This window comes from Orussus abietinus, unplaced genomic scaffold, assembly GCF_000612105.2.
Source record: "Orussus abietinus isolate OABI.00-Male unplaced genomic scaffold, Oabi_2.0 scaffold3, whole genome shotgun sequence".
NCBI classification, from domain to species: domain Eukaryota; kingdom Metazoa; phylum Arthropoda; class Insecta; order Hymenoptera; family Orussidae; genus Orussus; species Orussus abietinus.
In genome coordinates, this window is record NW_019395984.1 from 256,811 (window position 1) to 280,411 (window position 23,601).

At 51.4% G+C, this 23,601-nt stretch overlaps 1 protein-coding gene across 1 annotated transcript in view; it reads right to left on the reverse strand.

Annotated features, from left to right (window-relative positions):
* The window catches only part of LOC105699045 (gamma-aminobutyric acid receptor subunit beta), an 84,005-nt gene extending 64,142 nt beyond the window's left edge, over positions 1-19,863 (reverse strand). The window contains exon 1 of the mRNA XM_023433906.1: positions 19,778-19,863. The gene's annotated coding sequence lies outside the window, so the exon portion shown is untranslated. The remainder of the gene's footprint in view (positions 1-19,777) is intronic.
* Between the last annotated feature and the right edge of the window lie 3,738 nt (positions 19,864-23,601).

Genomic DNA, 23,601 nt, shown 5'->3' on the forward strand with positions numbered 1-23,601 from the left:
TCTTTCTTGAACCAGTGACGAGTCAATTCGATATTGATCTTCTGAAAGAGACCGAAGATCCTGATCATACTCCACCAATATCTAGAAATCCCGGGCACGTTTGCAGGATCAAGTCCAAGACCGATTCCGCTCACCAGTTCCGAGGATCCGCGGCGCTTCCGACGCGGATCGAACGCAGGGCCGGGATTTGGCGGTCGGGCGTGGGTCGGTGTTGCCGATAATGCAGTTTCCGATAATGCCGGCTCCGCGTAATCACGGCCGACCAACGTCCAGACGCACCCAGCACATACGCTGCAATTGCCCGGGCTCGGATTACTCTTCATCGCGCCGTTTACCTCGCGTCGGCCGATAAGGTTATTTCGCTCGATTTCGTTAAATAATAACCGTAAACGCGAAGGCGAGGTTATTAATTACGCGCTCCTCGAAGCCTCATTGGCCTCTGGGAGGCGTATTCCGGAGTAATTGCCCGGGCGACGCCATTTTGGTGCACGACGCTCGTATTTCGCGGATACCTATTGCCTTCGTTTCATGGCCGTCCTCCTGGTTTCATTGGCACTCGCGGGCTCGCCAACCCCACCGGTCGTTACGCCTCGAGGACGCTAAATTACCTTCCCTATGAAATTTGGATCCGAATTTGCCGCCTCGATCAGGACCTCCCCTGCCGCCCGCTGCTTCGGACTCGCTCACGGTCTTTAGGATCGAGAAACGCCCGCGGCTCCTCGGGAATACCATCTCGCATTACGGGATTTCATTCTAATTCCAGTTAAGTCCACGTACGTGTGGAATAATTCCCGAAAGTCTCCAAAGTTTGCCCTGAGCTTGCCAGTGGAACCCTTTCGCGCGCTGACAGTTGTCGGCAGCGCACGTCGGCAAGTCTCGGTACTCGGCAAGATGGCCGCCATCCCCCGCCGCGTTGAAACTAAAGTAGCGGCGTTTCCAGACTTCCCTGAGGACGTAAGACCTCGCGGATGGTTTGTATCTCTTGGTTCCCTTCCCCTGAAGCGAGTTCCGCGGGTCCGGACACTTAATACGCAAATCCGGTCGAGTTTCGAGGAGCGATTGAGCGCAGGTGGAGGCGCGGTCGCGATACGCCGAATGGCGGCGCTAAACGCGCCGGACTGGCGGCCTCGCAAATCCGGGCCAGTTGGCTGCGGAGAGACGGCGTTTCCGAACGAGTGAGCCTGCCGCGGAACGATATTTCCCCGGGAAATACTTCCGCTTCCGCCGTAAATCTCTAAGCATGGCGGCCGAGGAGGACGGAGAGGTTAGGGAGGTTTTCGAGTGGAGTCCCGATTTCCGCTCGGTCGAAGCGGCCGCTCCAGGGTGCGCTCGAGCGTGCTCGCCGAATGGGCTGCGTACCGCGTGCGTTCCGCATGCGGTTTCCGGAAGGACCTCTCCTCTTCCCGAAGGACACCCTCTCGAGGATTACCCTAAATCCCGCTAACGAGTCCCCGACCGTCAAGGACTCGTCATTGAGAATCGCTACGTGCGACGCTGCGCCGCATGCGGATCACGTAATGCGGTTTTAATTCCGCGGCGGAGACTCCTTGGGAAAGGGTTTCCTTGGTATGCACGCCGCGGGTGCTCGATATCCGACACCCGCGGGGAGCATATTAAAGGTGTTATTTTTCTAATAACGTCCAGCCGTGCGTTATCCGCGCGGAAACCGCAACTCCTCTTTTCAGGGTACCATATGGCCGAGCCATTTGCCGGGGAAAGTTCGACGTCTTATTTCTCGCGCGGTTTCAGGACCTGCGGTTCGCCACATAGCGCGGACATTAATAAATGTTCCCATCCCTGCGGACTTATCGACAAGTCGGCCCGGAAAGAGTGAAATAACCTCAGACTAGTCAAGTTGATAACACTTTCGAATGGTTTGACATTAGGCTTGATACTTATCAATTTAATGAAAGATAAAATTCAACCTCGTCCGAAATCAATACAAAGGTGCAATTAATGTCAGAGAAAATAATCCAGTTATACGGAGGAGTTATAGACGATCATCGATTATTCGCGGTATCAAGAAGAGAAATTGTCACATATATAAACCAATATCAGAAAGTCAAAATATTTATTAAACTTTTTCCCAAATCGGGTGCACCGAATAATTTGATACCTTAACACGTGATAACAGACCTAACAAAGTCACACAACCCAGGAGATTTAATTCCACGCCAAAGTTGTATTTCTTGGTCCTCCTCTGAGATAAGTGAAACATTATATTTTCTTCGAAAAGTCAAATTTCGTAAGTATCAAGACCTTTACGAGGACCTCCATAATCACGTATTAATGTTTGAAATTATTCAGTAGGTCCAGTTTGAAGGTTTTATACATTTTCTCATGTTTTCTAAATCAATAGTACGACCCTTTCGGATCACCTTAAAGACGTGGGTTCACTTCTTATCGGAACCAAGATGGCGTCCGGCGTAACGAGGTGTGCCCACAAAGTGGCGTCGCCTCGTGAAACTCGAGCTCGATCTGGACACGAGGATCTGGCAATCTTCGTCCGGCAGATTCCATTTGTAGAGCAAACTCGAAGAACGGATATAGGTATATAGGTGAGCGCGAGTCTGGTAGCTCTGCAGTGGTCAGGTCGGTTAATATGGCGGGCCGAGAAGCGGAAGGACACCTTCCGGTCGGCTGGTCGACCGATCCCGAGCAGGCTGCAGGATCGCCGAAAACTATTAACTAATTCAACTTCGCGACGTAGTCGTTCAGTGGCCCCGGATAATGTAGCGCGAGTCGACCAGGGTGACCAACTTCTCGCGAGGCTGCTGAATATTCACCCACTCGGGAAGGCGGCCCCGCCTTTTACCGTTGGCCATTTCCATTTCCGATCCGCCGGGTCCCCTGGAAGTTAGGTTATGTTCGAGCGCACCCCGGACACGAAACGGTGCGTCCGGCTTCCTTCTAACTCCCGGGACCGCCGGCGGGGATAATTAAGTCGACCGAATGGCCCATCGACGCGATGCCTCTCGCGTTGTATCGGGAATTGTCGTGACAACAATTACTGGGGAGCCGTTAACTCAGATATCGTTCTGCCCTCTGGGCAACTCGGTTGTTGGCGGCTTCCATATTGAGGTTTGTCGAGTCGGAGACCGGAGGGTGCGGGGTATTGGCCGTGGTCAACTCCCAGGGAGGTTGATTCGGTTGTCGGAAAGCCACCTTGATACAACCATGATGCCACCGCCCTTTGGTGAACTCCATTGTTACGGATCTCTATGAAAGTCAGGATACTCAAATGCGCGGTGTTGGCCGCCCATTCACCACTTGTAAGGACATTAATTCGGGTTGTTGCGGAAGAGCCGTCCTGGATACAACGCTCCCGAATGAGCGTTTCGCTCGGTTGTTGCGATAAATATCGGAGGATTCGATCGGTACAGGTTTCTTCGGGGGTATTTTTAATCGATTTCAGAACGCAGGGTCGTATGGAGCTGCACAGGGGGTTGTATCGCGTTGTTCGGGTTGCCGCGCGGTGCCGTTGACGACTGCTCGGTTTGCCGAGTGGTTGTTCCACCTTTAGGGTTAATCCGTGTCGAATTACTTCGCATCGGAGACCGGGGGTTGTCGTCCCGGCGGTTCGAGATAGTTGTTCGATCCCTGAACCGTGTTGTCGTTGTTTGGCAAACGTTGTCGCGCTACGAGACTTCCGGAAGCGTGGTCGATCGCGAGGTTGTCTAGCCGTATCGGGACAGCCAGTCGATGATTTCTCAAAACAACCACATCCATCGATTGTCACGTACCCCTCCGAACATCCCCACAAAACAACCTCCCTAAACGATGCGATACACCTCTGGAGACGAGGAATTCCGCCATTTTTAAGGGAGCCCTCTTTCAGTGGGCGATTATCATTTCCGCCCGAAAAAATCCTACCGTCTGAGAGACATCCAGGCGACGAACAACCGAGATACAACCGCTGCACCTGCAGGTGCAGGTGCATGTCTTTTGGGTCGCGTGGCTGGCGGAAACCGCGAGGTCGCGGGGCCGCGGGGAAAAGGCGGGAGGAGAAATAAACGAGGAATAAACGAAGGAGCCAACCAAGCAACAACGGGGTGTCGCGAAGCTGGGCTACCAACCACGAGGACCCGCAGCCAACTTCAGCCAGGCCTCGGTGAGCCGCGACACGAAACGCATTACCTTAATGCGACCCAGAAAGCTCTTTTATTATACCCGCCCTCTGATACATATATTACTCGGTCTATATATAGACGCGGGCTCCTACCTGTACATAGGCATGTATATTTAGAAGATATATGTACAGGGCCGAGCTACATGCCGGGAAACACCTGTACGAGTGGAGGTGCGCCTTCGCGGTACCCTTTTCCTTCGCCCCCCGTCGCCTCCTGGGTGCTCCTGACGTCTACCTTGCATACTTCACGGAAGTGCGAACCTTCGTGAAAGGACGCAAGGATGTAGGCGAAACTTCGCCTGTGTGGACTTAACGCCATCGGCGAATCTTCGGATAAGAAAATCGATTATCGATCGATTTTCTTATCCCGGCGCCTTTTCTCTGAATTTGGAAATATGCGAGGGTATTTTTTGTAATTAACTTCAATTTGAAATTCTTCTACCGAGCTTTTATTGATTATTTAGGGATTCAGTTTTCACCCTAGTAGCATAGAATAATTTCTAAATATTTCTTCGTAATTTTTGCTAAATATCTCAGGCGACAGATTTTTTAAGATTTCTTGTAGATTGCATTCGAAGACATCTGAAATATTTGTTGAAAATCTCAATGGCAAATTTAGTTTCAATAATTATATTTTCTGATTTATGAACATGTAATAAAAATGCATGTTTTACTTCACGACTATTATCGGACACTTCATTTGGCATAAAAAAACACAAGAAATTCTTCTAATACTTTCCTTCCGCTATTTCATTATGGGAGCAAAACGTGTGATTTTGATTTTAAATATTTTTAAAACGTTTATAATATATTCGACAGATAATATTTAAAAAATACGTGTATTAAAATGAAACGAAATGTTTTGTATATCTGGTAGAAAAATATTATGAAAACCCATGGAGGTAATATTATATAAATATTATAGAGATAATATTCTAAAGTAAACGTTTTGCAAATATTTCAAATGTCTGGTAAATATTTATAAAATGTACGATATTCGTTAAATATATAGAAAATATAGGAGAAATATTTTCTGCTACTAGGGTAGTTTTTATGTGTAAATGGTTTCCTTTTCTTCAGGCTCATCGGATGGATTGGTTGAGTAGGTTGGCTTTTTAACCTCTTCTTTCCGGGCTTTTCGGCGTATTGGGATCGATTTTCCGGGGGCAAGAAAAGCTCGCCGATTGAATTATTCCCTCCCTGGATGGGCAGAAGGTCGGCGTCGGTCCCGGGAGGTCGATTTCCCTCCAATTATAGCGTCGCCTCCGACGTCTTCCAGAAGTCCCCCTAAACCGGCGTCACCCGTCTCGTCGGGCGGCTGATCGACATCGTCGGTGAAGTTTTGTAAACTTCACCAGTGGCTCGCCACTCCACTCCAGAGGTAATAGAAAATTACCAACCGAGGGCGATTGCCTCTCATTGATTGGCAACCCTGGCCGCGTGTCAAGGTTTGCTTTATAGACTCTGCGATTATGGACTCTAAACCCGGACAAAACCACCTCCAACACTTAGTTCTAACGTTACTTTACCTGAAAACAAAGTCTCATTTTTCCTGAATTTTAATAATTTTCTAAGATTAATATCAATTTTTTCTACAGACATATCGAAAAGAGTCACATCTTTGTCAGTATTGGAAGTTACTCCATTCCCGGTTTGAGGTAGTTAGAAGAATTTCGATTTTACATCGGATACCGAGCAAAATGGCGAATTTTCGAGCGTGCTGATTAGGGTTGCGACTCCTTATCACCGAGTTCGGCCTCTTTCAGGGAACGTTTCTGCGTTCCTGAAGAACAGGGCCGTAAAGGCTCGGCTGGCCGAGTTTGTGTTGGTTGGAGGTCCCATTGATTTCCTGGGCCATGTCAAGGCTGCACGCGAGAACCCCTGCCCTTCCCCTCTTCACCTCAACCTCTATCAACCCCTTTCAACCCCGAGCTTCCCTCCTACACCCTCGATAACTGCACTCCACGTCGCTTATTATACTTACTTCTGCCGATCCGAGCGCCGGCGGTTCTGCCTAGATCTATCCAAGGGTGCCTCCACCCCTTGACTGAATTAAAATTTAATAAAAAAAATAGTATCCCACCCCCAACGCCCTCCACTTTTCATTCCCCCTTCTTAGAAAGGGGAAAGTAAACCGTATCAAAGAAAAAAGAAAATACTGGGAATTTCATTACTTAAAATAGGGGATGAAGAGGCAGGTGTGAAGCTATTCACACGTTGGGGTTGACATTTCCGGGTGGGAAGGTTGAAAAGTGGCGTCCTGGCGTGACCATTTCGCCTAAAGCATCCCCGGTTAATCCCTTTAACTCTATCCCCGACCTATCTCACCATCTACATGTCCCTGACACGCAGGGTGTTCCCCGGCGATTAAGGGGTGGCCCTTAACAGCAACAAAAATCGTTTCCGGCGGAACAGGTGTCCAATCCGGAAGAAAGCGTTCCGAGGAAGGGCTCGATATAAATCAACCCCTCGCCTAACGAGGTCGCTTGAAACGACGACGCGAGGGGCGTCTGATGATTACGAAGGGGTTAACGAGGGAGGAGGCCTGGGGGTGTCGAAAATGCGGTGTCAACGCAAACAGGCACCCCTGAAATTCTATCCACGGCACGCAATCCACCCTTAGCTTCCAAATCGGCCCGATTTACGGCCGCGAAATGGCACCACCCCTCCCCGATTTTCCGATTAGGCGATTTGGGGCGGAAAGTTAACACTAATCGGCGTTTTGTTCGATGGCCGCGTGTAACGCTATCGTTATGGGCCATGTCGCGATAAATTCGAGGATAAGGCGAATTAGGATCAAAGGGCACTCAAGTGTCCACTTTAGATTAACCCTTGCCGGGGTGAAAAATCGAGGTTGATTTTTTTAGGGGTGAGTCGGTACGCGAAAGACATTTTACTAGGGAAATAATTTTATTAATCGTGGGTGTGCAAGTAGTGGCGTGTAATAGAGGGCCGGGATTAAATGGGGCCTAATTTTTTTAGGGGTGAGTTAATGCCGGGATAGGGTGGTTTTATCATGGAAACGCGACAGTGGATATATAAGAAGGGATACGACGTGCTTTTCAGTTTCCTCGAGCGTCTCTTGTCTCCGTTAAACGGCTCCTTCCGGGCCTTTTCGTTGCGGCAAAGGCACACCCTCCACCCTCTTCCGAAAACTGCAAGGTGCCCCTCCGGGGGGTGAGCGGAAGAACAACAAGTTTGTTACACGGTCCACGGGGACGAATAATTGCATAGGGTTGGGGAAGGGGTGGAATGGCCCCGTTCCGTAGGCCGTTCCGCAGGAAGGGGTTGCAGTCCCCAAGAAGGTCGCCCCGGGGGTGAGGGGGCGAAATATCCGGAACAAAAGCCGGGGCTTGACTTTTCCGAAACAGGCTTTGCCGGCGAGTTAATTACGCGGTTATGCTCGGCTTCCCGGCTACTTTGACTCCCATAAATAATCCCATCCCACCCCCCCTTCCACCCACCGAAAAACCCCGACCACCCTCGCCCCCGGCCACGGAAGGAGCCACCCTTTTAGCCATTCTCTTTTCGCGGAACGCCCCGATTTTCTGGGTTTCGAGGCCGTACAATCGACGCGGAAACGCAGGGGTTGCTTTGATTCTCCGGGTGGGAATGAGCTGCCTCTAGGTGGGGGGTTAATTTTGTTAATTCCGTTAGATTTCCTTAGAGAAACCACCCCTATGTTGATATTAAGTGAGTTAATGAAAAGTAATCTTTTACTAAAATTCCGAAAAATTCTAAAAATTCTTAAAAGTCCTAAAATTCCTAACCTACTCTTAATCTTCGGAAATTACAATCGACCCCCGTGCCGGGACGGATCTTTTGTCCTGCAACATGAGGAGATCGGAGGAACGAAATGTCAAAACTCACCAACGAAGGAAGAGGAAGCGGAAGCAGAGGAGGAATCCAGTCAGAGCCAAGAGAGAAGCGGAGGCAGACGGAGCCGAGGCCAGAAACCCCACATCTCCTTCGGGAGGGATCTCCTGGGGGAGTACGCCCCGAAGCAAACCTGAACGTCCCGTCTTGGTGAGTTTTGACATTTCGTTTCTCCGACTGTCGCAGGAGAAAAGATCCGGAACGGGGGTCGGTTGTAATTTACAAGGATTAAGGGTGACCACGACCCTGCCGTCCACCCGGGAGTCGCCTCGTTATTTTTCCCCGTGTTTGTTTGCGTTCCTTTGGAACAGGATTAGCCTCCTCCTGCGTCCCGAAGATGCTACAGGATGTTTCTTATCACAGAGATGAGTTGGGAGATGCGATGAAAAGGATTCCTGATTTGGGGTATCAGGTGGGAAGTACGCGAAACGTCCGCATTCTTCATCGAGGGCAGCACAGAACGCGATCGCGCGACCCAGCTCGTGAGCAATCTCCCAACTAATCTCTGGTTAAAGCTCTCACAGGACGTCATTATGATTTATGGCGACGCGTCGTCGCCGCTCCGAGGGCGCGCTTAAGTGTTCGGCCAAGTACAAGCCAAAAGCACAAGGCTAACCCCCGGCAAATGAAAGCTCTGTATCGCGTGACCACTTGGACGAAAGCCCGACTTACCACCACGCTCGCGATAGGGTTGCGTGGCACCCCTCGCGATAACTCGGACTTGCAGTCCACCCCTGTCCCCGGAATCCTGCCTGCATGCATCGGGAATTGCACATCGCGTATGCACCCTGCACCAGCTCGAGCGACGCCGACCCTCAACCACCCTCGCGATTAAGGGACTCAACCCTTTCGTTTCCGAACGTACCTATTTCCTCTCTGAAACCGCGAATCGACTAATTGCCGACTTAAGATGTGAAAATGGCATCTAGGGATTTTGTTAATTAATCTGTCGGGTTACCTTAAATAACGAGAGAGATGAGATACTTATTCATTCTTTTTTTCTGATAATATTTGTACGGGGACTTTCCTCGAGTCCAGATATCTGCAGGGAAATTACGGAAGTCCGATTCACGCGGGTGGAATCCACGCATTAATTTTAGGAGTTGGAAGTATGTCAAGGGGGTTGGCGTGGAGGGTGAAATCTCTTGCAGGGGGATCAATTGTACGTACATCCGCGAGCCACCCCGTTAATCGGAAACGGCTTCGCGAGGGGGAAGTTATAAGTATCGCAGTTGGGGTGCAGTAATCCATTATCGCGGCTACTCGTGGGCGCTGATTAAATGGAAGTGCTCGGGGATGTCGGGGGTGTTGCTCCTTGGATTGGAAATAAAAATCTCGCGACCATCGCGGGTGCACTCGCTCGAGGGTGGCGCGAGTTTTCGCCACCCCTTGCGTCGCCAATTAAGGGACATTTCCCCTGCGATTCGCCAGTCGGTCTGGAACACTAAATCGGAAAATGGGAGTCCACTTAGGTCCCGATTCGCCCAAGTTGTATCCCCCGTTGCGCGAACTTCTCGCGTCCACCCCCGCCCGAAATCTCGGAGGGTGCCGCACCCCATCCACGTCGCGCTTTTTTCTTTTCCACGACTGCAATTTCCACACCCCGGACTTTACTCGCGGGTTATTCCGTCGCGGCCATTTTTCCCCCTGTCCGCAATTAATTTCGCGACGATACGGGGGGGCGAACCACCCCTACTTCGCGGGGGAGGAAGTAAGGGCTTACAGGATCCCCTTAAAGACCGGCGAACCCAAGGAAACCGCTTGGCGAAGGGCCAAAACCTTTGGCCCGATTGTTTCAAAAGGTATGGCCGAAAAAGCCGAGGCAGGGACCAGAAATTCGCCCCCTCGAAAACCCACCCCCTTCTTGGAGCCCGGCCAAGCGGTCGTCACGTTCGGTCGGCAAATCATTGTTGTCGCTCCGAAGATTTGACGGCCATGACGCCTCGGTGGCCCTAGAACACAGAGGCCACCCCTAAACCAAGGAAAGAGAATGTAAAAATCCCAACCCCTGTATTTTCCACCCCTAAGAACGAATCTCGGATGTATCTAAAATTCCGAAGTCGAGATTCGACTTTCGATCTGCGATTAACTCGCGAAGTCAAAGGAGCCCTCCCCAAGAAATCCTCGGAATTTTCAAGGGGGTGAAAAACGGACCACGAAACGTTTTTCGAGGGCGGAGAGGCCAATAGAGGCGCCGCTTTTCCGGGAGCTTTCCCTCGGCCCGGTGAAAGCTCTTCATTTCAATTTCATGGCTAACCGCGCCGAAATCTTTCCGGAGTCGCGGTTTTCCGGATGTCTGGCCGTTCGCGGTAGTCTTCGTGAAAGTTCCCATTAAAAATGGAGAGGAGAGGGCGAGAGGGAGAAGAGGGTGCGCACCCTCGAGTGACGATACGACGAGCCCCGAGTCGGAATCAAGAAGCCCCATCCAAGGAATTGCCGAGTTCCTCCCGGCAATTCCACATGATTAATGAACCCCGGTTGCGGCATCGCGAGCACCTCCGCACAGGGGTGGCGTTAAAGGGTTGATTCGCGAAGAAGCGGAAACCAGGAGGTACATACTTCGAATCTTCCTTCTGAATGCCACTAAACCTGGATCACCCCTTATTACCAGCTAACAATCATCGAATAATATTTTCTTCCAAACAGTTCTCCTTGCGATATAATACAAAAAGGGGTGAATTCCACCACGTCGGCGTCTCAGCGCGACGGATAATTAAATGGCGGGGGTGGTCCCCCCAGGTGGACGCGTCATTGCAGCTAATTACTCGGAAGGTAAGGTCGTAGGGTGGCCAGGGGGTGGTCGGGGGCTAAAAATTCGACCGTCTACCCCCGCGGCTCACCGCCTTGGGAAATGCAGACGGATTCATCCCCTATTCGGGCCGCATACATGCGAAGACCCTCGGCGCGTTAGGGGGTGGATTTTCATTAGCAAGTTACACACGCGTTCCGCGTATGCAGGCATGCATGAAAATGCAGGTGCAACGAGGGGGTGTGGGGGGTGGCGGTGCCGTGGAATCCGCGGGGGGGGGGGGGGCGCACAGAGCAGCAGGGGGACCGAGTATCCACTTTGCAAGGGCGTATTTATGGCCGAAGTACTTCTTTATGGGTCAAGTTTTACGGGCGATGCGACGTCTCGATGCGCCACCCCCTCCTACTCCTCCCACCCCACCCCACCCCCCACGCACCCCCTTACGCCAGCGAAGATAACACCGGTCAATCTTATGGTCGATCTTAAATGTTTTACGGTTTACGGGACCTTCGAGGGGTTGCGAATGAAGTTCCCGGTTCCCTGAACTTCGGTTAGCCCTTACGTGCGCTTTCGCCCCCCCCCCCCGAAAACACCCCAGGAGAATTTTCAACGAGCCCCGTCCGAGTAATTACGAAATAATGTAACCTAAGGATAATAACTATGGGGACTGTCTAACTACCGCAAGGAGCTCGAGATAGGGTCTCCCCCCCTCAACAGAGAGGGGTGAACAACCCCCGGATGTCGTTCCAAGGGTCGCCTAGGATTACAGCCCCGAATCGATCAGACCGAGGGGGAAAACCAAGGGACCGGGCATCATTCGCAGCCTAATTGCCCCGGAATGTATCGATTCCTGGCCAAGCCACCCCAAGATCAACCTCAACCCCCCCCCCCCCGCAAACCCTCGGAAATTCGGGGATCCCTCGTTAAAACGCCGATTCGGCCAGTCTCGCGATTCCCGCGAATCGAGTCGACTGAGTCAGCGCTGATTTTCGCGGATCTTTCGCGCAGATTCCTGGAAAATCGAGGTGGTCGGGACGAGAGAGAGGAGGAGGACGAGAGAACGGGGTAAATCGGGAAAAATCGGTAAATTGAAACGTCATTGCGAGGGTGCGAGGGGTTTCCTGGGATAGCCGCGTGGAGTCGAAGGTGGGGGTGAGGGGCGAATGGGGCCGGGGGCGCGGGGGTGGCGGAAGTGAAACATAACGAACCTGCAGATGCGCAGACACCCGCTCGCCTGCAATGTCGGATATTACTGTTACCGAAGACTATTTGATTTGCGGGCAAACGAAGATTCATCCCCCCAACCCCCTACCCACGGGAACCACTCCAACCCTGCGTCATCTCCGGCGTTACCTTCGCCCCCCTTACCCTAGACCGCCTCACTAGACAGGACTTAGTGCCACCTTATCTGACATGAGTGTATCTTCAAGAGGGGACAAAATGAGGTTCTCCGCAACGCGGGGGTGGGCCGGATGCTGCGAGCCTCGCCGAGAGAGCGGAAACCGGAGGATGTTTCGGAGGATGTCGATCCTGGCGCACTGCTTCCTTGTCACTGCGTGATAATGGAACGCCTCGAGATGCACCCTTCGATCTCCCTCTTGGGAGCGTGCATTACCGGAAAGGCTGACAATTCTGGGTCACGTGGGTCCGTCGCTTTATCGCGCCTTATCAAGAGGAAAAAAAGGATACCTATATGGCACCTGATGTTACTCTATCTTTGAGAAATGTTTCTAAAATTATTCATCATAAATAAAGTAAAACGTCCCAGTACTTATTTGTTAATACTGGGTCGTCGGAAAAATTGTTCGGGTCTTTGCCGGGATTGGATTTTTGATAGCATAACAAACTTGTTTGTTTTTTGTTCATGACCGTGTTATGTAGTGCTTAGAGCGCGGATTTAGTTCCACGTTTTGTTAAGTAAATTCCGCTTTAACACGTTCGCGAGCGGCAAATTTTTTCCGTTTCAAGTACTGAGTGAAAAAAAAATGAAATCCTGAAACTGGTTGCCGCAAACTTGTATCGTTAAGGCAAAGATAAAAATGATATGAATTGTCCGCCGCGCCGGATAACAATTAGTGAGCTAACTAAGCAGGACGTGATTCACGTCAGCGGTCGCGAATGTGTTAAGTGACGATATAATGTCAAATATTGTATAGTAGATCCGTATTAACTTTCTGGAGTAATGGCGAGGCGGCATCGTGTTAAGACCTCGGGATATAACGCGAAGAAGATATCGGGAGGATGTCACCTACAATTAAGGTCACATGAATCATCCGCGGAAGTCATCCAGATAGGAAGAGGGCTGCGGATCCCGAGGGAAGAAACGAGCCATAAATCGGCTCGTGTCGAAGTCGAAGTGGATTCCTTGCCAGGAAGGGAAGTCCTGGACCCGGGATGCAGGATTCGGGATAAAGCCGCGGTCGCGACCCGGTCATCCTGGATTTCGTTCATCATCGCGAGATGCTGAAATATCACCCGGTGGACTGTCACCCGATGATATATCGTCATCAATCATCGGCCGATAAGCTCGCATTAATGGCCAGTCCCATTAAATATGCATCCTTCCCTCGCGATGCGCGCCATTTGTTTCGCCCCGTTGGAAGCTTCCTGGAGAGATATAATTATTTAACGTTTATTCATCTAGGACGCCCCGACGCGAAATTGTCGATAATTCGCGAAGCAGGCTTCATCAGATTTTCTGCCCTTCGACTATTTTTAGAGCTTACCGCGATATCCTAAATTATTAATCATCGGGGAGGATCATCTGATTCTCTCGCGGATACCATATTTTCAGTCCGCAATTCCTTTTTCTGGTTTTCCAAACGTCCTGAATTTGATATAAGAGCTGGTATCAGGATATCTGTCGAATTCCGACATTTCGGTAGAGGGTCCCTTTAAGCTCCGCCTTCGCGTCGGACCGTCAGCTGCTAATCGTTCCCTGCATGTGCAAGCTGAGCTTTAAAGCACGGCTGCGCCTCTGCTGATACCGGATTGTTTCAGGCCGGGATAACACCGGCGAAAGATCCGATTGAGTCGGCTATAAATAAACCAGAGTACTATGTATCGAGGCGGCGGATCCTCCATAAACGCGAGGATCCAAATAGGATAAGCCATTTTCTGCTTTCTCCCTTTCCTCATTTTCTCCATTTTCGGAACGATCTATGTACCCTCGACGGAGTTAAATATGCCCGCGTGGTTTATGAACAAAAAAAAAAATGTTTTACTGAGGTCTCGTAGTTACAATTTCATTTTTTAACAGACTTCCGGATGCATCTCGACGGGCCAGGGGAGAGTGCCAAAGGACGTGGGGTTCACAAAAATGATATTTCGAGGAAAATTCAGATATTTACTCTTTTCTCGGAGTCGGATCGAAAGCTCGCGGCCGCATATATCGCCGATTTTTGAAAAAAAAAAAAATGTAATTTAGGTCTCGTAATTGCAGTTTCATTTTTTACAAGACTTCCGGACGCATCTCGACGGGTCAAGGGAGAGTGCCAAAGGACGTGGGGTTCACAAAAATGATATTTCGAGGAAAATTCAGATATTTACTCTTATCTCGGAGTCGGATCGAAAGCTCGCGGCCGCGTATATCGCCGATTCTGCAAGAAATTCAAATGCAGTCGCCTGCATTTCCATCGGTGCATCGGCGCGTTCGGCAAACAGAAGTGCGGCCGCGGTAAACAAGACTCTACCCGATTGGCGGAAGTACGGGGAACACGGCCATTTTACGTTTCACCGGAAGTGGGTCAGGGAAGTTCTTCCCGGGGGTTTGGAAAATTCAAGCTCCGCAGAGGCCCGATTCAAAATAGCATAAAAGGAGGCTGCATCCAAATTCCGTGAATGCATCCATTTCTGCGGTTCCCCCCAAAATCCGAACCCCTCAATTCCTCCCACTGGTGGATTCCGACCACTTCTGAAAAGGCACTTTTCTAATCCAGGGTACTCTTCATCAAACGTAGAACATCGAAGTCTTACCCACGATGGACCGAGAGTCAAGTAATACGGATAAGTGCAGCAATACATTAGAGTACTACGTGACTTTTGGTCAATTTCTCCTATCTGATGAGGAGAAAAAAAAAATGAAAAAAAATTCGAATCCACAAATGACTGCACCTCCTTATAGAATCGCTCGATAGTTAAACACGTTATCAAAAAATGAGAGCGATATTAATAATCGGATATTAAAAGAGGACCAAGCCAGATCGGAAAATCGGACCCGATAAATTCGCTTATGAAATCTCGCCATCCCTCTTGATATTTCTATACGTTATCAGGAGTAAGTAATATCTTTGTAATCAGTTTGAGTGTCAAGCCTTCCTCAGGAGTCGGATGCACCCCGGGCTGGGTGTCATTGTAACATGTGTTACCGCATCGTTAGCCTCAGGGTGGAGAGGCTGCTATTGGCCGCTGGGAGTGGCCCAGGAGAAATGGTCCGGTGGCTCCAACGGAATGTCGGAAAGGGTTGTACGAGATAGCCCCCTAAGAGTGGTCGAAGGAGGAGACACTTTTCGGCCAGGAGATCCGACGTGGGGAGGGGGTGGGATAGGGATTTGGAGCTCTGCCACGTCGGGAGCACCCTCTTGCTCGAGAGCTCTACTGCGATCACTGATACTACACTACAGGCTTCTGTGGTCGGTAGCTACTTGTAGGCCGGAAGAGGCCGAGGGAGACTCCCGGCAGAAGAGCGGAAACAGCTAGAGGTGAGGAGGAGAGGGACGAGGGTAAATATTGATAATCGGAGCCATCCTGACTTCCCTGCGGAAATTCAATGACCTAGGACGACGAACGATCCGCGAATTACTGCCTTCCCTCCGTTATCACCGGTTGATAAGTCTTAGATACTCTCGTTGACGCGAAAGAGGCATCTAGGGATTCCGTTTACGAAACTGATTTTCCGAACCAGACGTGCCGAATCCTTTCCAACTTTACTATATTCATTTAAAGGCCGTAACAAAGATCCTTACACCTACGAGATTTCAATTTTTCTCCAAATTTGTTTACTGACATTTTCAATACCTTTTATAAATAATGAAATTTCATGTATGTCAAGACCTTCCTTATAGCCTTAATATTAACGATGTAAAGTTTGAAATTATTCGGTGCACCTAGTTCGGAGAAATGTTGTCACGGACGATCGACCCTTAATTGCCACTTTCACACCCCCTTAATCATCTCCTCCGAGATGTTTAATACAAGTAAAAAATCGTGAATTCGAATTTTTATACCGCGACTCTTGATTCGGGGAGATAGTATTTCATGTAGTGGTAAGGGGTAATTTCAACCTTTTCGTGGAACTTAATTTTGGTTTTTCTTTCGTCACCCTTAATGTCATCCTCCCTTAAATTTTATCATGACGGTTAGAGCCGAACGGAGTCTCGCATTTGGAGTTTCGAGTTCGCGATTACGCTAGAGGAGAGACAGCCGGGAACTTTTTTCAATAACCGGCCGTACACAGCGCGAGTTGAATGGCAAGCCCCTGTCGCGTACTGTAAGTTTAATTACACGCCCGGAAATAAAAGCCGGAGCATATATTCCGGGAGCTTGAAATTTCAGTGGCGCGATAACTTCGGTGGCACATAGAGGGGGATTTTTTTTCCCGGGAAATTCGGAATTCGGTGCTCCTATGATTTCAGTAATAAGCACCGAGGCGAGGGTGCTCGTTGAGGGTACGACGAGGCTTGGTATGTAAATTCGTTTATAGCGGAATATACCCCCCACTCGCGCCGGTGGGTGGAGTGGGAGGTACAGTGCCGAGCCAGCAGCAATAACATCAAAGCGCATAATCGGCGGATAACTTCGGTGGCACGTAGAGGGGGATTTTTTCCCCGGAAATTCGGAATTCGGTGCTCCTATGATTTCAGTAATAAGCACCGAGGCGAGGGTGCTCGTTGAGGGTACGACGAGGCTGGTATGTAAATTCGTTTATAGCGGAATATACCCCCCACTTCGCACCGGTGGGTGGAGTGGGAGGTACAGTGCCGAGCCAGCAGCAATAACATCGAAGCGCATAATCTCGCAGGCGAGTGTACTCGCGTGCACCTACTCCGTATATCCAGGTGGAGGGCCGCAGGGGGAGGAAGTGCTTTTACAACCCCCCGAGTGGCGCGCGACTTTAACTTAAAAACATAAATTAAAAACCGGGAGAGCCGTGAAACATTCATTGACGCTCTTTTACCGAGCTTCCGTTCAGACACATTTCGCGTACTCGAGGTGGATTTTCGACATTCTTTCGAGGGCCCCAGAAGAGGAAGACCCTCCTGCCGATTTATTAAAGCGACGTAGAGTACCGCGTACACGCGCACACCCGTGTTCGTTAATTTCCGTTTTACCGGGATTTAAAGGGGGGAGGAGGGGGCGATGTCAGATGACGAAGGAGGGAAGTTTTGCCTAGATTCGAGGGTAAAGTGCGCGATATCGATCGCGGGTCGTTCCCTTTGAGTCGGGAACTCTCCTCGCGAATTCGGCGTCTTAAGGCCGACTCGAAGAGGAGATATCGGGAGATTTATTTTCCGATTCCGCGGGGGAGTTTTCCGGAAAATTGCGGTCGCACTTCGCTGGGACGGAGGGGGGTGAAAAGGCGAAAATAAGTATGTCGAGAGCGGCCCTTGACGTCTTACGGATCGCGCGATAAATTCGGGGGAAGTGCGCGATCCGTTTCCAGTCGAGCCACCAATCGGCGCGATCCGTTTCCCCTGGAGCGGCGCAGCCCTCGGCGTCGCGACGACACTTCCGTCCTTTTAACCTTATTTTCCTGGCCGACCGACGCCCGAGAATGTCAAGACTGACCTATTTCCCGCCCAACTTTCCCCGCCGACGTCAAAAGTCAACCCCGGCCCGAAGAGAGGCCGACTTCTCCCTCTTTCTCTTTCCCTCTTTCGCCTGTCAATGCCGTCGACGGCTTCGACGACGAATCAGCTGTCTCGCGTCTTGTCATATTGCGACAATCTGCGTACACCAGATATGCCCGAGACTCGACATCTGCCGCGTATTTTCATATCGCGGATTTATGGCGCGAACACCCCGCCCCGGACATGGTGCGCGTCTCGTTATGAATTTCCCCCCAAAACGTCGCCCCCCTTCCCCTGTCGTCGCATCAGCTGACCGGAAGGATGAACTTATTAATCTACACTGTCTAATGAACACCCTTGCATAGTGATCATTTTATTATCCCAGCGGAAACGACGTCAATGTTAAGAATTTCCTGAAAGAACTCCCCATTTAAATCTCGGATGCGTCGATCAGCTGATCGGAGGAATGGAACTTTTAATTTAAAGGATTTAATAAACGCGCCTGTGTTATTGGAATTCTTTTTACATCGAAACGTATCTTGTTGAAAATTGTATACTGAGTTCCCGATTTATGACTTCTAGTGCGGATCGAAGGATCGATGGAGTGATGTTATCAATGGCTTAATTGTTTAATAAATGCACTCGCGGGGGGAAAATTCTCTTCCTCGAATAGGGACGACGTCGGGAGTGCGGTAGCGATCTCGTTGATGAAATGTTATTAAGAAAGATTATAATTTTAGGGAGTTTGAAAATGTCGGAAACGTCTCAGGGGACTCCTTGCACAGCTCGATAGTCCTCGGATTTAATTGTTTAATCTGATTTCCCGACTCGGCGGGAATTCCCTTTTATTAATTACCATTGCGTGCGACGATGGCTAGACTTTTGCCCGAGTACGCAGAGAGGAATGTATGTAATTTTAATTAGGGACTTCCTTTCCCGAAGTGGGCCCTTGAGATTCGATCCGGGCTTCCGGTTATTACACCCGGGTAACTTCATGTAAACGAAATTCTGGAAAGTTAGCCGACTGGCAGGATGTTCGGAGGACTCGCGATTCCCGACTGGCAGGAGTATGTCCATTAATTATCGCAATCTTTCCGGGCTGGCGAAGTTCCCGAATTCCGAGCCGAGAAACCTTCGCGATCGGCCGTCCATCCGCTGTCAAATTCCGGAACTTCCGTCCCCCTCGGCCCTCGTGACAGTCATCGCTCTCGAGGTAGAATTTAAGTGCGGATCGCGTGACTTCCCTCGAAGTTGACTGCACCCTGTACCGAGTACCGAGAGCCCGACACCGTGACGTGCTCGCCAATTAACGCAATCTTTCCCGAAGCCCGAAATTTCCCGGAACTTCGAGAGCGCCGTCGATTTTCCCTTCCGGAATAGCGTGAGAAGAGGATTTCCCTAACTTTTCCCACGGTGGGGTCATTTGTATATCTCAATAGGACTCCAAGTGCCGATAAGTAGGAGGGTTGTAAATATGCAGCGCCATGAATGTCGGAAACGTCGGATCGGATTTATCGCAGGTGTAGATCGAGCACTTCGAAAGCGAAGTTCCTTGTCAAAAATCAAGAGATCCCGAGCACCGACACCTGGCAAGGGTTGTAAATAAGAAACGCCACATCAAAGTTATCGGGAGCGGCGTATGAAATTTATCGCGGGTACATTTGAGAAGGTGGGGATGTAAGTCCCTTGTCAATTGGCATCTGACATCACGTGGCTTTTGTCTCATTACGTACAGAGTAACGCGAGCGATCCGGTTACGTCGGTCCCTATCAGTTATCGATGATGGGTCGCAAGAGATTCAGACGAAGCCTCGCTTTGTCATTATCAATCGGGTCTTCGAGGGGTACATAGAGTACTGGAGTACGGGAGCAAGATCGAGAGTTGGCAATTATTCCGCGACGTACGCGTCATTAAGCGCGAATCCTGGATCGAGGTCTAGGTCCTGGGGTCTGATCGCGTATCGCTACAGGATAAGGGCTGATAAGAAAGACTCGTAAGACTTTCCCGGATAACCTATCAGCTCCAAAACATCCCCCACCTCGCCCGTCACGTCACGACCCACGAATTCGAAAATTGTCAGACCGCGTAGCTCGACGATTCGAAAATCCGAAGAAACGCGAGTGCCGATTGGTCCCGCTGGAGCCGCCCTGGAGGGTGTCTCACGTGCCTCTCCGGGCCCCGAGGAGAAACCGCAGACCCGGGGAAACGGAGTCGAGAAGTAAGAGAGGTACTTACGCGGCGTGGGCGAAGGGCGTGCGGTGCGTGGCTGGCAGGAGCAGAACAATGGCCGCCAGGAGAGCGCAGCTCCAGGAGGCGGCATGGAGCCTGAGGTAGCCGAGCTCGGAGGCGCCGGTCATGTCTTCGGCTCTCCCCTGGTGAGCACTCACGCACTAGGTCGGCCCCTGGAGGGGGCTCCAGGGGTGTCCCGGTGTTCCGGTAATCCGGAGGGCGCGCCCCGGGACTCAGGTCGCTGGGCGGTCGAGGACCGCGGCGGCCGGCGCCGCCACCCCCGTAGTCGCCACCCTGGACCGGTCGCACCTGCGGGGCCCACCTGGCCCCCTGGCACACCTGGCCCGCTGGCCCCGCCTAGGACTCGTGCTCCTGGTGCGGCCCGGCCTCGCCGGTGGTGGCCCGGTTCCTCGTCGCTGACCTCCTGCCGCCCTGGGACATGTCCGGGACACTTCGGTCGCACCCGCGCTAAGCCGCGCTCGGGAGTGGCGCCTCTTCGAGGCTCGGCCCGGCCGACGAGGCGCGCACGCGCACCGCCGCCACCGCCGCCACCCCCGGCTGCAGCCCGGAGCGCGCCCCACGCGGCCGCAGGGTGGAGCGCCCCCGGAGGGTCCCGAGGGTGCCGGGGGAGGAGGGGGAGAGGGACCGAAAGGGACGCCACCGCGACTTCGAGACCGACTGGGACGCTCCTGGCCCCGTCTTGCCCCGGATTTTCGGCCAGGACTCGGCCGACCCTGATGACGACGCCCCGACTCCGGTTTTGCGCCCCGCTTCTTGCCTCCCCAGGAACCCGATGGGGTGCTCCGGCCTCCCTCGCGACCGGTCCCTCTTCTTGCCCTCGCGGTCGCCCCCGCGAATCGATCCCTCGCCGCATCTTTACGCCCCGAAGACGCTGTTTACAGGCCGAAGAACTTGCCGAAGTCGCGCGCAAAGGGGCCGATGTTTACACGGAGGTCGCCAAGTCGAACGTCAACGCCGGGGGTTTACTTTTTATCGGGGTGTTTGTCCCTGGCGGTGCTCCTCTCTCATCAACGAATTGGGGTTGAACCACCCCTTTTAGGGAAAAGAAATGTAAACGTGTTAATCGGTAATCATGGAATTTCGAAGGTATTGTTAAGAGCCCGTTACATGCCCCTTTATGTGTGCCTTAGAAATTTGACGATTTAGGGAGAGCAGGAGAGTGTAAAGATGTAGACGTAACAATGGGGTTAAACGGTGTACGTTTTCTATGGGGAGAGGGGACACTTGAAGCAATGCGTGCGGACTCCTTGGCGCAGAGAAAAGGTGTCAAAAATCCGGCCCGACCTCGTTCGTACGAGTGGCTTCCCCAAGATCGATCGAGACGAGGTCGTGGGAGGATGGTGGAAGAGATGGTGAATTATCGATGGTAATTGGAAATTGGATGGATCGCCTTGGTGGAGGGTATGACGGAGGCGAGGCTCGTGGTCCTCTCGAGACCGGACTCGGTTTGGCAAAGTTTCGAAACCGGGTAGGGGGCGAAACGTGACGCCGAAATATATAGACACGCCCCACGAGGGTGCTTTTCGGAAAATTCGGGGTGTGGACGAAATTTATTCCCTGTTTCCTATTTCCCTTATTTTTTTTCCCCCCCGAATAATCCGACCCCTCGCGCCTCCTCTTAGGACGTTCCCTCGAGAGCGCCTCGTCTTCCGTCGATAACAGCAAATGATGCATTAAATCGGATTAGCAATTGTCAATTTTAAAATTCACTTTGTACTGGCACTGGTCATTTCGATACTTCCGGAAGTCTCGTGTCGTTTTCCGAGACGCAGTATGCAAAGGTGGAGTGCGCGCTTCTTAGGCCGTACCATCGGCCGAAGGTCGATGATCGATTCCAGCGTTAAAGGCGAAGGTCCCGGACAACGGCGGACCGATACGGACTTGTTTGGTCGATCCTTACTCTAGCCAACCCTGTCATCGATCATAATTGCGTGAGTTACAGAACCGAGCTCGTATAACGAAGCCCGCCGTCGAGAGTCAACAGCCTCCCCTTTTTCGACGGGATTTCCGTCGCCCTCTCCAAAGGGTAGACTAGATTTAAAAATGGGGAATTATCGGCTAATCTGGACCTAGTCAGCGCGGTAGATCGCAAGTGTCCAAAACCATCGGGGGGAAATATTAATTAAAGGAGAGGTTTCGCGAAAATCGTTCGCCAAAGCGGTACCAAAATGGCCGCCGCGGTCGGTCGCGGTTTCAGCCAAATTACCGTGGATTTTGCCCGCGGTATTATTTGAATAATTGACGACATCGAGGCTCTTCGAAGGGCAAAAAGGTCTCGAATGTCGGGCAAATAATCCCCTTCATGCCGCGGCGGCGGCAACGGGGGTTGGGGGCGTTTTTAAAGCGGCGCTTTATCTTCCGGTACCATCGGCCAACGGGGACCCGTCGGGCGTTGTATATTTTATTTCACGAGGGCCGATCGGGTAAACGTTTCGCTCTCGGCAGCATTGTTTCATTTTTTTTTCCCCCCTCCTCCGCCCTGGCCCTCACCGGTCGTTGGGGCCGTTATTCCCTCGAAAAATCGACAGCTCCGACGCCGCCCGTTACCGTTTCGAACGGGCCCGTTGTTCGCAACGCCGCCGCGGCGATCCTTACCCCGCTTCGTCGTTTCACCCCCAGGCACCCCATAAAGAGGGCGCGATAACAACGCGTAACCTTATCCGAGCCATTTCTTCGTTTCCGCACCTTCTGCCCGAGGAATTCCTACAGGATAAGTCTGAATCACTTTTTGTTCCCTGCACTTGTCTTCGCGTACTCCCTGGTGGATAAGAAGGGAAGAACGTTGTGTGGGTTATTCCAATTTATATATATTATGTACTTAATTATACCCATTATGTGTTCAATTGTACATACCATTTCACCGTGAGGCGGAGTGGCATTTCGATTTGAGTTCTTAGCTATTTATTTTCTTCAACGGAGAGTGGAGTTTTACTTCCTCGCGTTACTTATCCGACGTCGATTTCAACCCCCTCTGTCTGCACCCCCATTGATTCCACGGCTTTTCCAGCCCTCTTCCCCAGCGTCAGTTATAATTCCCCGCATCGTCGCTCGCGTACTCGGTCCGGTCGCATTAGCTACCAAGCCACCCCTGCGAAGGTGCACCCCTGCTGGCAGGAAGAACAAGTTGCACCTTCCGCTCACCCGGCCACCCTCGACGCGGTGTTTGCTGCAGCGATTTGCATTTAAACGACTGTGCATTTTTTTTCCTCTCTCACCTGTCTATATACAGGGTGCGTCCCTCCCCTCGCTCCGGACGGTATTTCGCACCGAGCTGCCCCTCGGTGTCCTTCTCGCCCCGTCTCTCTCCAGTCTCTCCCTTTGTCTCGTACATCCCTTCTGGAGGGAAAGGAAATTGTCCCTCTCCATCTCCTCCACCCTTTGTTTCCCTTATTCAGGGGATCGGCCGCGGTTTTTCTCTCCTCTCCGAAGCCCTCCCCATCTGGGGAAATAATTTTCCAATTAATATTCCGCATTATTTTGCCTCATTATTATATGGGGTCGGGCCATTTTACGCCGCTGGATTTAGATTTCCCCCGTACTTTTCTATCCCCGGGTTAGGGGTTTCTTGCGCGATCGGACTCACCCCCCCCACCTGCCTCTGCGTTACTCCCATTTACCTTCCACCTCGGTGCCTCGTGACGAGCTGCCTTCTACATAATTCCACCCTTGATTACCGTGGTCATTATATGACAGTATTTGCGTCACTAGGTGCTGATTCGGTTAACGTTGGCGCCAGCCTAGTAAGCCGGAAACCACCCTGGAGACCCGTCATCGAATTTACTCCTGACTGAACACCCGAATGACTGAAT